The sequence below is a fragment of the Pyrus communis genome, chromosome 13 (genome assembly GCF_963583255.1).
Source record: "Pyrus communis chromosome 13, drPyrComm1.1, whole genome shotgun sequence".
NCBI lineage: Eukaryota > Viridiplantae > Streptophyta > Magnoliopsida > Rosales > Rosaceae > Pyrus > Pyrus communis.
This window is the reverse complement of record NC_084815.1, coordinates 2,263,150-2,275,649: the sequence shown is the minus strand read 5'-3', so window position 1 is coordinate 2,275,649 and position 12,500 is coordinate 2,263,150. Positions and strand designations below refer to the sequence as shown.

The window sequence follows — 12,500 nt, the reverse complement described above, 5'->3', positions numbered from 1 at the left end:
TCAGTTAAAGTCATTTGCTTTGTATCGGTGTTGAATTACTGCAGTTTATATTAACATTTGATGCATCTTGGGATAATTTTGATCTCTTGGTTTATGTTTGCTTCTGTTTCATCGTCCTTTTTCTGATGAACTTGTTGTAGGCCTTTGTTTGTCCCTCTGTTGCCTTATCCATTTTTTCCCTCGTTTCTCTTTTTTCGTCTTGTTTTTGCTGATCGACATCTTTTAATTCTTTGGAATTGCATTCAAAAGGTACGAATTTCGGCTGCCGAATAATGTGGTGGTCGAATATAAGCAGAAGCGGTGGTTTATACAGTAGATTCTTGTGAACGCAACATGTGAGAAAAATTTATGAGTTCACGATGCTGTTTTTGAAGTGTCACTAATAAATTCTTTGATTTTTCATGTGTCACATATGAGGACTGTCGACAGTATAAATTTTACATTTAAAAAAAAGAGATTTTACATGTGTTTATAAGCAGTTAGGCTATCACTTGCATTCTATGGTGATCGCATGAGTTTAAATCACCAGCTGGCTGTAGCAAATTCGAAAGCACGTAGCAAACGAATCAAATACATATGAAAATGTATAACCAGATTGACCTCTTAAGCATGAGGTGTAAACTTACTTCAGCTGCGAGTTTCATGTTCATTTGTTTCTGTTTGATATATTCAACTAGATGATTAGAAATAAAAATAAACAAGTTAAAAAGGAATGTGAAATCAGCTCTCCATCGCAAATTGTCGGGGCTCAAAAATGTTGCACACCAATCCAACTAAGTCTTAGGGACCAATTGTCATGCAAAACCTACATTCAAGCCCAAAAACATGCCAATGCGCGGGATCAATGATGAATATATTTACAAACATGCCATGCCACGATGATTAAGCTATGTATTCATGCCATGTTCATGCCTATTTATCATGCCATGCTTCCTCATGATAGTCACTATTCATGCTAAGCTCAAGTCATATATCTGGGACTTGTCAAATGAATCGCGATATGTTTTGGTTATGGAAGGTTATCGGGCCTAAGTGGAATCGGGGTCATGGAAGACTTTGGGCTACTTGGGGGCCTAAAGATCCAAGCCCTTGTCCTTTGCATTTCACGCAGGCAACATTGAGAGAGAACTAGCTTAGTTTACCTCTTTCCCTAACAAGTCAACCCCTTTTGTTAGAACTAAACTAGATTCATGCATTAAATGCATGCTAACCCCAGCAAGTCAGACATTTAATGCTGACTTTCACTTCCCAGCTTACACAGACAGACAACGCGCGAAAGCCATGAGGCGCTACTAGAAGTAACGCCTGCTGAAGGTCGCTTGGAGAAAGTCGCGCCTCGGGAAGAAGCAAACTACATGTCTCAACAGTGCAGTTATCTTACACCAAAAAGGGAATAATAGGAGAGCTAGGGAGAAAGAGGGGAAGACCAAGCCACAAATGGAGATTCCCTTGAAGCCTATAGAAGAATCCTTCACTTACATAATGAGGGAGAAACTATTGGAGAAAAGGATAACACATAGGCCTCGTTTGGCAGCTCGGACTGTACTGACTATTTCTGTCAGATAGGATAAATAGCCACCGGATAGTACTTACTAAATTAGTCGGGTGTTTGGTGCAGTATCGGACTAGTGACCGTATTATTTATACTGTGTTTAGTATTATACTAGATAGGAGAAATCAAACTTAAAAAAAAAAAAATTTTTAAAGTGAAATCATTTTTTTGTTCCCAAATCTCTCTGCACCCCCCAAACACCCTCCCTCTCTCTCCCTTCTTCTTCCCCGACTGCAGAAGAATCCCAAATAATTGTTCCCTAGCTCTCTCCGCCACACCCCCCAAACTCCCTCCTTTTCTCTCCCATATTCTTCTTCCTCGACTAAATAATCCGGGCGTTTTGGTTGGTTTTATTAAGCGGGTGTATACCGTATTATCCTATCCGACCGGTTAAATTAATCCGGCGCTTATTTAGTACGAGTGACTGCCAAACACCCGAGTCCGTATAACTAATCATATCCGATCCTTTATCCAATCTGCCAAACAAGGCCATAGAGACAGAGGAGGTAACACAGAGAAAGATAAAAGAAATGCAGGGAGAGGGAACCACCCAGGAAATAACTCCAGAGAGTTTCATTTAGTTCAGAAGCATACTTCAGGCCTTAAGCATCACCATCCATGCAACCCTAGTAATTCCCATGGCCTTCCATTAAACATCCCAGCCATCAAAAGCCTTACTATCACTCTAGGAAAGCCCAAATCATGCAGCCAAGAATGCCATGCAACATGCAAATCTCTTCTCTCTCATGTAAACTGATAATCTTCTAGCTTCCACACCACGCTTCACTTGAGCAAGTCATTATCTTAATCAATCATGCTATCTTCAAGCCGTTGATGTTACTAGATTGTTTTCTAAGACAAGTTAACTCTTTCGAGATATTCCGGGACTTGGTACGATTCCGCACCAAGGGAGACAAGAGGACATTCTCAAAGCCCAAGTCCACCTCGACCTAAAAGTTCCCCAACAGTGTTAAACTTTGATAATTCAATTTGATCCTCATTAGTGTTGCAAATTGAACTAGAGCCCATTGAATATTGGAAATACATCCCCAACCTTTTATTAATTATATTACAAACCTTAAAAAGCATGATGCAAACCAGTTGCATATATATATATATATATATATATATATAAAATATTACTGGGGGATATAATTACAAACATGGTGGAAGAGAGATTAACAACCCATCTCAATTTTTTATTGTGAGTTTATCAACCATAGACTTGCTATCTAGTCCTTTGCTGTAGAAATTTTCCCGTAATTCTTGTTCAGTGTAGTCTCGATAGATTGATGGTTTCTCAGGTGACAAAAGCTCCGGCAGAGGTCCATAGTAGCCACCTTCTCTCCATTTGGTTGGCTGAAAAATATCACAATAGAGATCCGAGCTTCTTTCCAAGAGTTGGCCAACACCCTGTGTTCCACACTTTTATATTCCCCGTTGGAGATTATCTAAACCCTCATCCAAAAGCACAGTAATTAAAATAAATAATCGATATAAACAAACTAGAACAAATAATGCTTATGGTGCGGATTCGATCCTCAACCATTCATTTTTCTTTTAATAACTAACAATTTAACCACTAACGTTATCATAAAAAGAAAAAAAATCTAACTTAGTATAATCAAATTAACTTCTTTTTATAAAACTTAAAAAAGAAGAAGATGAAAACGAAAATTAAACTCAACATTTTCCACATGAGATTAATTTTTTGTCTAAGCGAAAATAGGAAAAAAATATAGTGTATCCACCACACAAATTTGTGTTTAGGTGATGTATTAGATATTTTGTAGTGAATTGCCTTGGTAGCTAGCGATTTCCTCTTCAACCTCCTTCGTTTCGGGTTTAAACATCCCTCCACCTCTTTAGGGTAGATTAATTGATATGGATTGTATTAAAAAAATGTATTAGATACAAAGAATGCACTTTTTATATGGTAGAAAGTAAATCAAGAGTATTTCACCGGATTTATATAGTTGGACGACAAATTGTTCAACCAAGAGAAAATATGAACATGATATCATGTTGGATTTACCTGTAGCATGTCTCCAACATTAATAATCAAACCTCCAGGCACAGGTTCCACATCCAGCCACTCGTTCTCATGCTTAACTTGCAACCCAGGAACATGGTTCCGCAACAGAACCGTCAGAATCGAACCATCAGTATGCCCCTTAATCCCCACCGTCCGATCTGGTTCGGGACAATAAGGATAGCAATGCCCCACCAGCAACCTTTGATCTGAAAACGTTAACTCCTTAAACCTCCTTCGCTCCAACCCTAACCCTTCCGAAAGCAACTCCAGCACGTCATCCGCCACCTTAGTTGCATGCAAATCCCATCCAACCACACCTTCCCGACACACCTCAGGTATCTCCTCCGCCTTCAACCTCTCCGGGGCCATCCACACTTGTAGTGAGTCACACCAGCTTGCGGCCGATGTGCGGTACAAGTCGGTATTGGTAGCATACATGACTCCCTTTCCTTCATTTCTCTTGTAGTATTTGGCTCTGTCTTCATGGGGCTGCTCATGGAACGCTTTGACAGTGTTGACCGTTTCATCCAAAACGGAGACAGGCACACCGTGGTTAATGACATGGAAGAAGCCAAAGGTTTTAGCGGCGGATTTCACTTGGTCAACGATTTTGTGGCGGTGAGCGGGGGAGTTGATGTGAGAAAGGTCGATGGTGGGGATGGGGGTTGTGGTGTTTTTGGATGAGGGTTTGAGGTCGGATAAGGTTTGAGGGTCGTGGACGAAAATACGAGGGATGGTCATGATGCCAGAATCAGAGAGGCCCTTGACTCCCATCTTCGACTCGTCGAATTCTTTCACTTCCTTCATACGGTCGTATGATCCCAAAGTTGCATCAATTTTGGCTGCCATTTTAGAATTGATAGACTTAGAGCATTCAATTCAATCCTATCTAAGTATATATGTATGCGTCTCCCTTTTATAATTTAATCTAGAGCATTTTTGCTCACCGCCTAGTTATATGTCACGTGTTCTTTTACTTTGATTGTTTTTTTTTCAAAATTGAAAAGGTAACATTTAATTTGAAAGTTTACTAGAGTTAGGTGAAAAGGCACATGACAAATGATTAAGTGTATGATGAGCGTACACTATAGTTGTGGCATAAATGCTCTCCTAAGGTCCTCATTTTGAGGACCTGTGAGGTCTTGTCACATCCCGGCCCGGGACGGAACTACTTCCCGGGCTCGCTCCACCACCGTAGCACGATATTGTCCGCTTTGGGCTTACCATTCCCTCACGGTTTTGTTTTTGGGAACTCACGAGCAACTTCCCAGTGGGTCATCCATCATGGGATTGCTCTAGCCTCCCTTCTCGCTTAACTTCGGAGTTCCTACGGAACCCGAAGCCAGTGAGTTCCCAAAAGGCCTCGTGCTAGGTAGGGATGAGAATATACATTTAAGGATCACTTCCCTGGGCGATGTGGGATCTCACAGGTCTTATTTCATTTCAACCCTTAAGATTAATTTGACTGTGAAATAATCCAAAATATGATATTATCTCTATTACAACATAACAAAATAATAATGTTGTAACATGGATAATAACAAAATATGATATTATCCCTGTTACAACATACCAGATATATGACATTCACGCCTGAAACTCTTTTTTTTTTTTTTTCTTTTTTTTTTTTTATATCAAAATTATTATTTTGTTATGTTGTAACAGGGATAATATCATATTTTGGATTATTTCACAGTTAGATTAGTTTTAAGGGTTGAAATGAAATAGGACCTCACAGGTCCTCAAAATGAGGACCTTAGGAGAGCATTCCTCTTAGTTATGGTAGTGAAGTTGTTAATCATGACTTGTTGACATTCTCATTTCACTTCGCACCAAGGTTGGAGCCAGGATTTTTTATCTTGGGTGGGCTAGCTGAAATTAGTACCATAAAATTAGGGATGTGATATCCACACATCCTTTTTTACTTATTTCACACCTTTTTAGATTTCAGCCGTCAGATCAGATGAATTGAAGAAGATCAACAGACACAAATTAACAAAGGGTATGTGAGAAGTAAAAAGAGGTGTGTGGATAGCACACCCCTAAAATTATATGTTTATTTTTCTTTTTTGCCTTTATAAAAGTATATCAACATGAAACAACAACAATGGAATATAGTCTATTCTCAAAATCAACCCTAATCAACAAATTCAAATACCACATAAATAATTAATCTACTAATTAAATCAAGAATAAGTAAATAAAAGGATTATGAACGTACCAAACGAGACATTGATCAGAAAATCTCAAACCAAACCTTATAAAGTTCCAAATTAATTATTATGGATGACTTTCCTTGGATCCTTCACAACTTTATTGACCTTTATGCATTCTTCACCTTTATAAAAGAAGGTAAGATTTTTGATAACAAGAAGGTAAGATTTGGTCTGAGGTCTCAATCACCTATGTTTGATTGGAATGATGATCCTCTCTGAATCCTTTAATCGTATCCGTTCATCGTAAATTATACGGTTAGTTTTTGTCAGGTACTATTTGTGTTCAATTTTAAATAAAATTTTTAAAATAATTTCTGACCGAACAATGTACGATAAATGAACACAATTGAAGGATCTTCGAATTTCTCACAAAGAGGTTCCGAATAGGATCCTCATTGGCTTTATTGAAAAATAGACAAGAAGTTTAAACGTTTTTTTTTTCTTTTTCTTTTTGAAATTAATTCTTTTAAAATATAATATAAAAGAGAGAAAAAAGGGGTGGGACTAGATATAAGATGAGAGTTGGGAGAGAGAAGATAAGTGAACGGGAGAGAGAGAGGCGGACGGAGAAGAGATGTGAAAGAGAAAGAAAAAGATAGGGGGTGGGACTAGGTGGAAAAAGGAGTGGAAGATAAAAAATGGCAGTTGAGCTATTTTATTAGGCTGTTTAATGTTGAGTTTTGTTTAATCATTAAATAAAGTTATTATGGTTATCGACGACATCATGTATCGATTACGTCTGAGTAGCATAGCAGGTTAACCCACAATATTGAATGCGACATCAAGGTAGGAGGTGTTGTATGAGTTGTCGGTTAATATTGTCAACTTACATTCATACTTAAAAATATATATATATATACAAATATTAATAATTTAATACTATTTTAATTTTTAATTTTTTTTTTTTATATTTGCACCCGAACAATAATGTTGAGAACCTTGATGCAATATGGACCACATGAAGGAAGATTTGTGAAAAACAAGTTCATTTGAGCAACATCAACAACATGCAATTAACAATTAAAAGGCGGAATCATGTTTATATGCACTCAAAAACAAAACTTAACCCATGAACTTCAAAGCCTAGTAGATAGGTGAACCAAGGCTCAACTCAAAAACAAAGTGAGTTGAGAAATCAATACCTTTGTAGATTCCTCTTTGCATAAGTAAAGGCTAATCACCCAAAGAGAGGGCCTTCATTCCTTGCATCTTAGATCCATGGATTTGGATGGATGAAAAGGTTTCTCCAAGTTCCCAAAATTGAGAACCTCTAAGTCTCCACACCAAGGTATAGAAATGAGTGACCTTGAGGAAGTAAGATTGCTAGATGTTTTCCTCAAGGGTGGCCGGCCATTTCTAGAGAGAAAGGAGAGTTTGTGTTTCTCCAATTTCCCCAAAAACAACCCTCAATGAATTTTGGCTATAAAGTCACACTTATACCTTAATTCATTTGAGTGGCAAACTTGTAAATAAGTCCAAAACCCACTCTTTCTCTAAATGGCCTGCCTTAGGGTATTCATTGGGTTATTTGGGCCTTTGTGAATCATTATTCATTAAGTTGTCACACAACTTAAGTCAATGGACTTGACGTTCGAAGCCCATTGGGCCTTAAGGTCCAAAACTATCCCGAGGTCTTTTAACGAACTTATTCGTTTGATTAATAATCATATTAATTAATCCTTGCCATAAATAATTAAACCATTTAATTATTCTTACTCATCTCCATTGAATCTTCAATCTCTACCTTACACGGTGTACGATCCATTAGGTTCCTTTTAGCGAGGCAGTGGGCGATTCAAACTCTTTCAAATCGATTGTGAATTGAAACTTACTTTCAATTCTCCCGTTAGTGATAATACACTTTTAGGGCTTCCACAAACCATGGTTGACGCCTAGCAGCATGTCATGGTTACCCAAGCTAATCAGAAGAGGTGGAGAACCTATTCAGTTTTAGGATTACAAATGCAATACGGTCTTTCTCTAATACAATACTCTTGACCACATTGTTTGGTTTGATAGTTTATTCATGTCTACTATCTAATGTGAGTCTTGTGCTTATATGATTACCTTGAAAGTGATTTGGAACACATTCCTAAATCTCATTCATACTTTGGCCAAAGATTCTTAATCATATCATAGAGTATTCTCCCTCAAACAGTTTGAAGGTTAGAGATCCCTTGTTGCGCATTCACTTGCCTCCATGGCTAAGTGGCTTAACCCCAACGATGCCGTGGACACCCTCCTGATGGAGTGACTTTGATATAATCAAAGATTAAGGACCTAACCACAAGACAACTGTGATGCCTCAGGTCAAAAGACTAATTTGCATTATCCCAACCATGAGTTCTCATGTGACATGAATATGAGAACTCTTCGTTGATCGTGTTCAGTGAACTCATTCTCTATTGAGCACCTACGTACTTGTCTTGATGTCACACACACCAATGACTCGAGACTAGTCACTCTCCCTGAGAGAAGACATAGCACGTACTGATCTTAACGGACTGTCAATGCCCAATTGACAATCCTATGATCAGGAACGTTTAGGATGTGTCAACGAAAGAATGGTCTCATGAATCTAACTTCTTTAGATCGCATTCTTCCAATCACATATTCCTTGGACTTATCGTTTAAGCATATAACATTTATATGAGACGGCTCAAACAATAATGTTTGCCCTTAATATTAAACTAGATTAGTTTAACATGTGAAATGTCCATAAAGTATCATCATATGATTGGTTTTAGGGCACATTTCCAACACCACATACCTGGCACTCTAGTGGAAGAGCGACCTCCACAAATGTTATAAGACTTTTATAGATTCAGAGATCGCTCGTGAAGAAGGTTACCCTCAGGAGTTGGTAAAGAGTCCGGTATATTAGGAGTGGCTGTGTAGGCATTTTCAGGACCCAAAATATGTGGTAAATATAATAATATTTTAATGATATTCTACTTATTTTTTATTAATTAAAAAAATATACGTAGTAATACGTACATTTTGTGTTTAACAGAAGAGAACTAAGGCAAACAAGATCAATAGGTCGGAGAAGAAACTTCTCCACCACTCTGGTTCGAGGCCCTTCATCTATAAATTAGAGAAGCGATGACAAGTAAAAGTATATTATTTTTAAATTGTAATTATAATTAATAATAAATTCTTAACACTTTTTTTAGGACAGCGTTAAGTTCCTGACAACCGACATGTTTAAGGAAGTTTATGTTTGACCTGGCGATGAGACAACCAAGTAGCTCCATGTAAGTTTATGTTTTAGAAATATTATAATATTAACTAAATATTAATATGTGTTTTCTTATTATTATAGGCTACTATGGTGGAGAAGAGCAATCCAAGAGGTAGCATCACAGCTTCCTAAACACCCTTATCGAGGACATGACGCCAACCGAGGATGCAGGTTTTTAGATCATGACTGATACCCTAGATCAGAGCCTCGATCGTGGGCATGGTAAGGTTTATCGGGGGATGGCGAACGCATGACACCGTGACACTACTACCTCCTCTTCTTCTAGACAGATCTCAGGAAGTTGAGGACATGTAGCGGCAGTTTGCGGCCCAACGCAAGTTGAGGACCTGTAGCGCCACGTTGATGCCTAAGTTAATGTGTAATATATTGCAGAAATATACCAATTATTTATATGATCAAATATATCAAATCAAATGTATAATCACTATCAGACTTATGAAAATTAAATTAGGAAAAAAGAATAAGAAAATCTGGCATGTGAACCAAAGATATGTGCGATGTCGCTGCCCTAAAGCCGTAGACACCTCCCTATGTGCAGGTTATGGCGATGCCTACAACTCCAAGATACAACACAAAGCCTCATAAGATGTCTGATCCATTATGCACGCCAACAACAGACAGGATTGCTAAGTAGTGATCAATTGCTCAAGAATTTTAAAGTAGGAATGTAGATTGAGTGAAAACTGAGGTAGACAGAAAAGTTTTAGCGTATTATGTTTTCTATTTGAGGTTTCTTATTTAAAGAACTTCTCATACCCTTTTAAAAGCAATATGACTCTTCAAATAAAACACAACTCTTAAATATTATAAATAAATAAAATAAAATAATAATAAGTTTTGAATCTTTAAAATAAAATATCATTAAAATATTTTAGATAACCAACAATCCCCCACAAGATTCAAAACTCTATGAGGAATAAAAAAGACACAATTGAAGAAACGGAAGTTTGGGCAATTTGTATACCATGCAATGGGTGTAGGTGTCTTTTGGACTTGAACCTACATTTAGTATTCATAGTTTTCATTTGAAGGAATCATAGTGAACTAAGTCTTGAACTAGATTCCTCTAATTTAGATTACAACATATTACACACATAGTATTGATCAAAAACATGGCGCGGGTTTATGACCATGCGCTTAATCTAGATTCTCATGAGTGTTTTTAAAGAACAACCCAATTTTCACAGCCGCGGCCTCACGAATACTCTCACTTAGGTGAGTCCTCCAAGAGTACATGTGCCATGCACTCTGCGGGAGATTGCCCGCCTTGGAACTCATTCAGGACAATGTCCTTCATTAACATCACATATCATCAGCACAAATGTCATAGGGATGAGTATGGGATTTTATTTCAAATCTCCTATTTTAGAGTGCTGGAATATAGATCATGCAATATGGATTGTTTCTACCCATTGAACCTTCTACATAGAATCTCCAATCACAAAGGTTGAGTTTCTTCCCTAGGTGACTTCCTTATGGGTTTAAGCTCATCCCCCTCGACAAATCTAGGACTCCATTCCTAGATAGACCTTTGGTCAATTGATCAACAATGTTCTTTTCCGACTTCACATAGTCCAAAGAAACAACTTCTTTATTTAACAAGCTTCTCACAAATTTGTATCTAACATTAATATGTATATGTAATTTCTTATTTGTATGTGTCTGCCTCACTAAATCTATCACGGCCTTATTATCACAATGTATGGAGATGGCTGGTATAGGCTTGCTCACCAATGGGATATCAAGCAAAAAATTCTTAATCCATTCAGCCTCTATACATGCAGTATCAAGAGTTATGAGTTCAGATTCCATTGTACTTCTACAAATTGTTGTTTGTTTCTTAGATCCCCAAGATATAGTTGCTCCTCCTAATAAAAATACATAACCTGAAGTAGATTTCACTTCGGAGCTATCAATGATCCAATTTGCATCATTATGCCCTTCTACTACATAAGGAAATCCTTTATAATGTATAGAATAATCCATAGTTCCTCTTAGATACTTAAACACTCGCCCTAAAGCATTCCAATGTTCTTTACTTGGATTATGAGTGTATCTACTTAGCCTTCCAACCGCATAAGCTATATCAGGTCTGGTTTTATTTACTATATACATCAAAGACCCAATCATTTGAGAATACTAGAGTTGAGACACAGGTTCACCACTATTTTTAAGTAAGCACACACTTTGTTCATATGGTATCGAGACAGGATTGCAATTGAAAAAATTGAACTTCTTAAGCATTTTCTCAATTGAAGTAGCCTGGTTTATAATAAAACCTGCTTGTGTTCTTTCTACTTTCATTCCCAAAATAATATTGGCTTCTCCTAGATCTTTCATATCAAATCTCTTTGATAGATAAGACTTAACATCTTTCACAATTTCCAAACTTGTTCCAAATAATAATATATCATCAACGTAAAGACATAAAATTACACACTGTCCATTGCATTCCTTATAGTAGACACACTTTTCATGCTCATTAATTTCAAAATCATATTCTAAAATGACTTTATCAAACTTCTCATGCCATTGCTTAGGAGATTGCTTGAGTCCATATAACGATTTAACCAACTTACACACTTTATGTTCTTGGCCTTTCACTATAAATCCTTTAGGCTGCTCCATGTAAATTTCTTCATCTAAGTCTCCATTCAAAAATGTTGTTTTAACATCCATTTGATGAACTACTAAATTGTGTATAGAAGCTAATGCTATGAGGATCCTAATTGTGGTAATCCTAGACACAGGATTGTAAGTGTCAAAATAATCAATTCCTTTCTTTTGAGTGAATCCCTTAGCTACTAGCCTAGCTTTGCACTTGTCTATACTTCCATCAGGCTTCAGTTTCTTCCTAAATACCCACTTACAACCAATTAGTGTAGTACTGGGTGGTAAATTCGTTAACTCCCAAGTGGTGTTTTGTAAAATAGACTCAACTTCACTGTTTATAGCTTCTTTCCAAAATGGAGCATCGACAGAGATCATGGCTACCTTATATGTTTTTGGATCACCTTCAATTAAAAAGGTATAAAAATCATCACCAAAGTTCTTTTCCACTCTAAGTCTCATACTCCTTCTAAGTTTTGCTAGAGGTTCTTCTTCATTTATAACTTGATGGCTAATACTTGTGGAGGCTTTGTCAGTACTGGTGCATGATCTATCCACCACTTGCTTTTGCATTCTAGTCTTGAAAGGAAATATGTCTTCAAAATATGTTGCATCCCTAGACTCCAATATAGTGTTATTCGAAATTTCATTTATTTCAAAGTTGATAACTAGAAATCTATTGGCACTACTATTATGAGCATAACCTAAGAAAACAGTATCCACAATTTTAGGTCCTATCTTCTTTCTCTTAGGTTCTGGGATTGCAACTTTAGCCAAACACCCATACACTTTCAAGACTTGGAGATTTGGTGGTCTCTTTTT

At 37.1% G+C, this 12,500-nt stretch overlaps 1 protein-coding gene and 1 pseudogene across 1 annotated transcript in view; one reads left to right on the top strand and one right to left on the bottom strand.

Annotated features, from left to right (window-relative positions):
- Positions 1–76, top strand: part of LOC137712973 (ubiquitin-ribosomal protein eL40 fusion protein) — a 1,795-nt gene extending 1,719 nt beyond the window's left edge. Inside the window, exon 4 of the mRNA XM_068452189.1 lies at positions 1–76. This exon is cut by the window's left edge and continues 84 nt beyond it. The gene's annotated coding sequence lies outside the window, so the exon portion shown is untranslated.
- A 2,624-nt stretch (positions 77–2,700) lies between these two features.
- LOC137713896 (1-aminocyclopropane-1-carboxylate oxidase homolog 4-like) lies at positions 2,701–4,457 on the bottom strand (annotated as a pseudogene).
- Between the last annotated feature and the right edge of the window lie 8,043 nt (positions 4,458–12,500).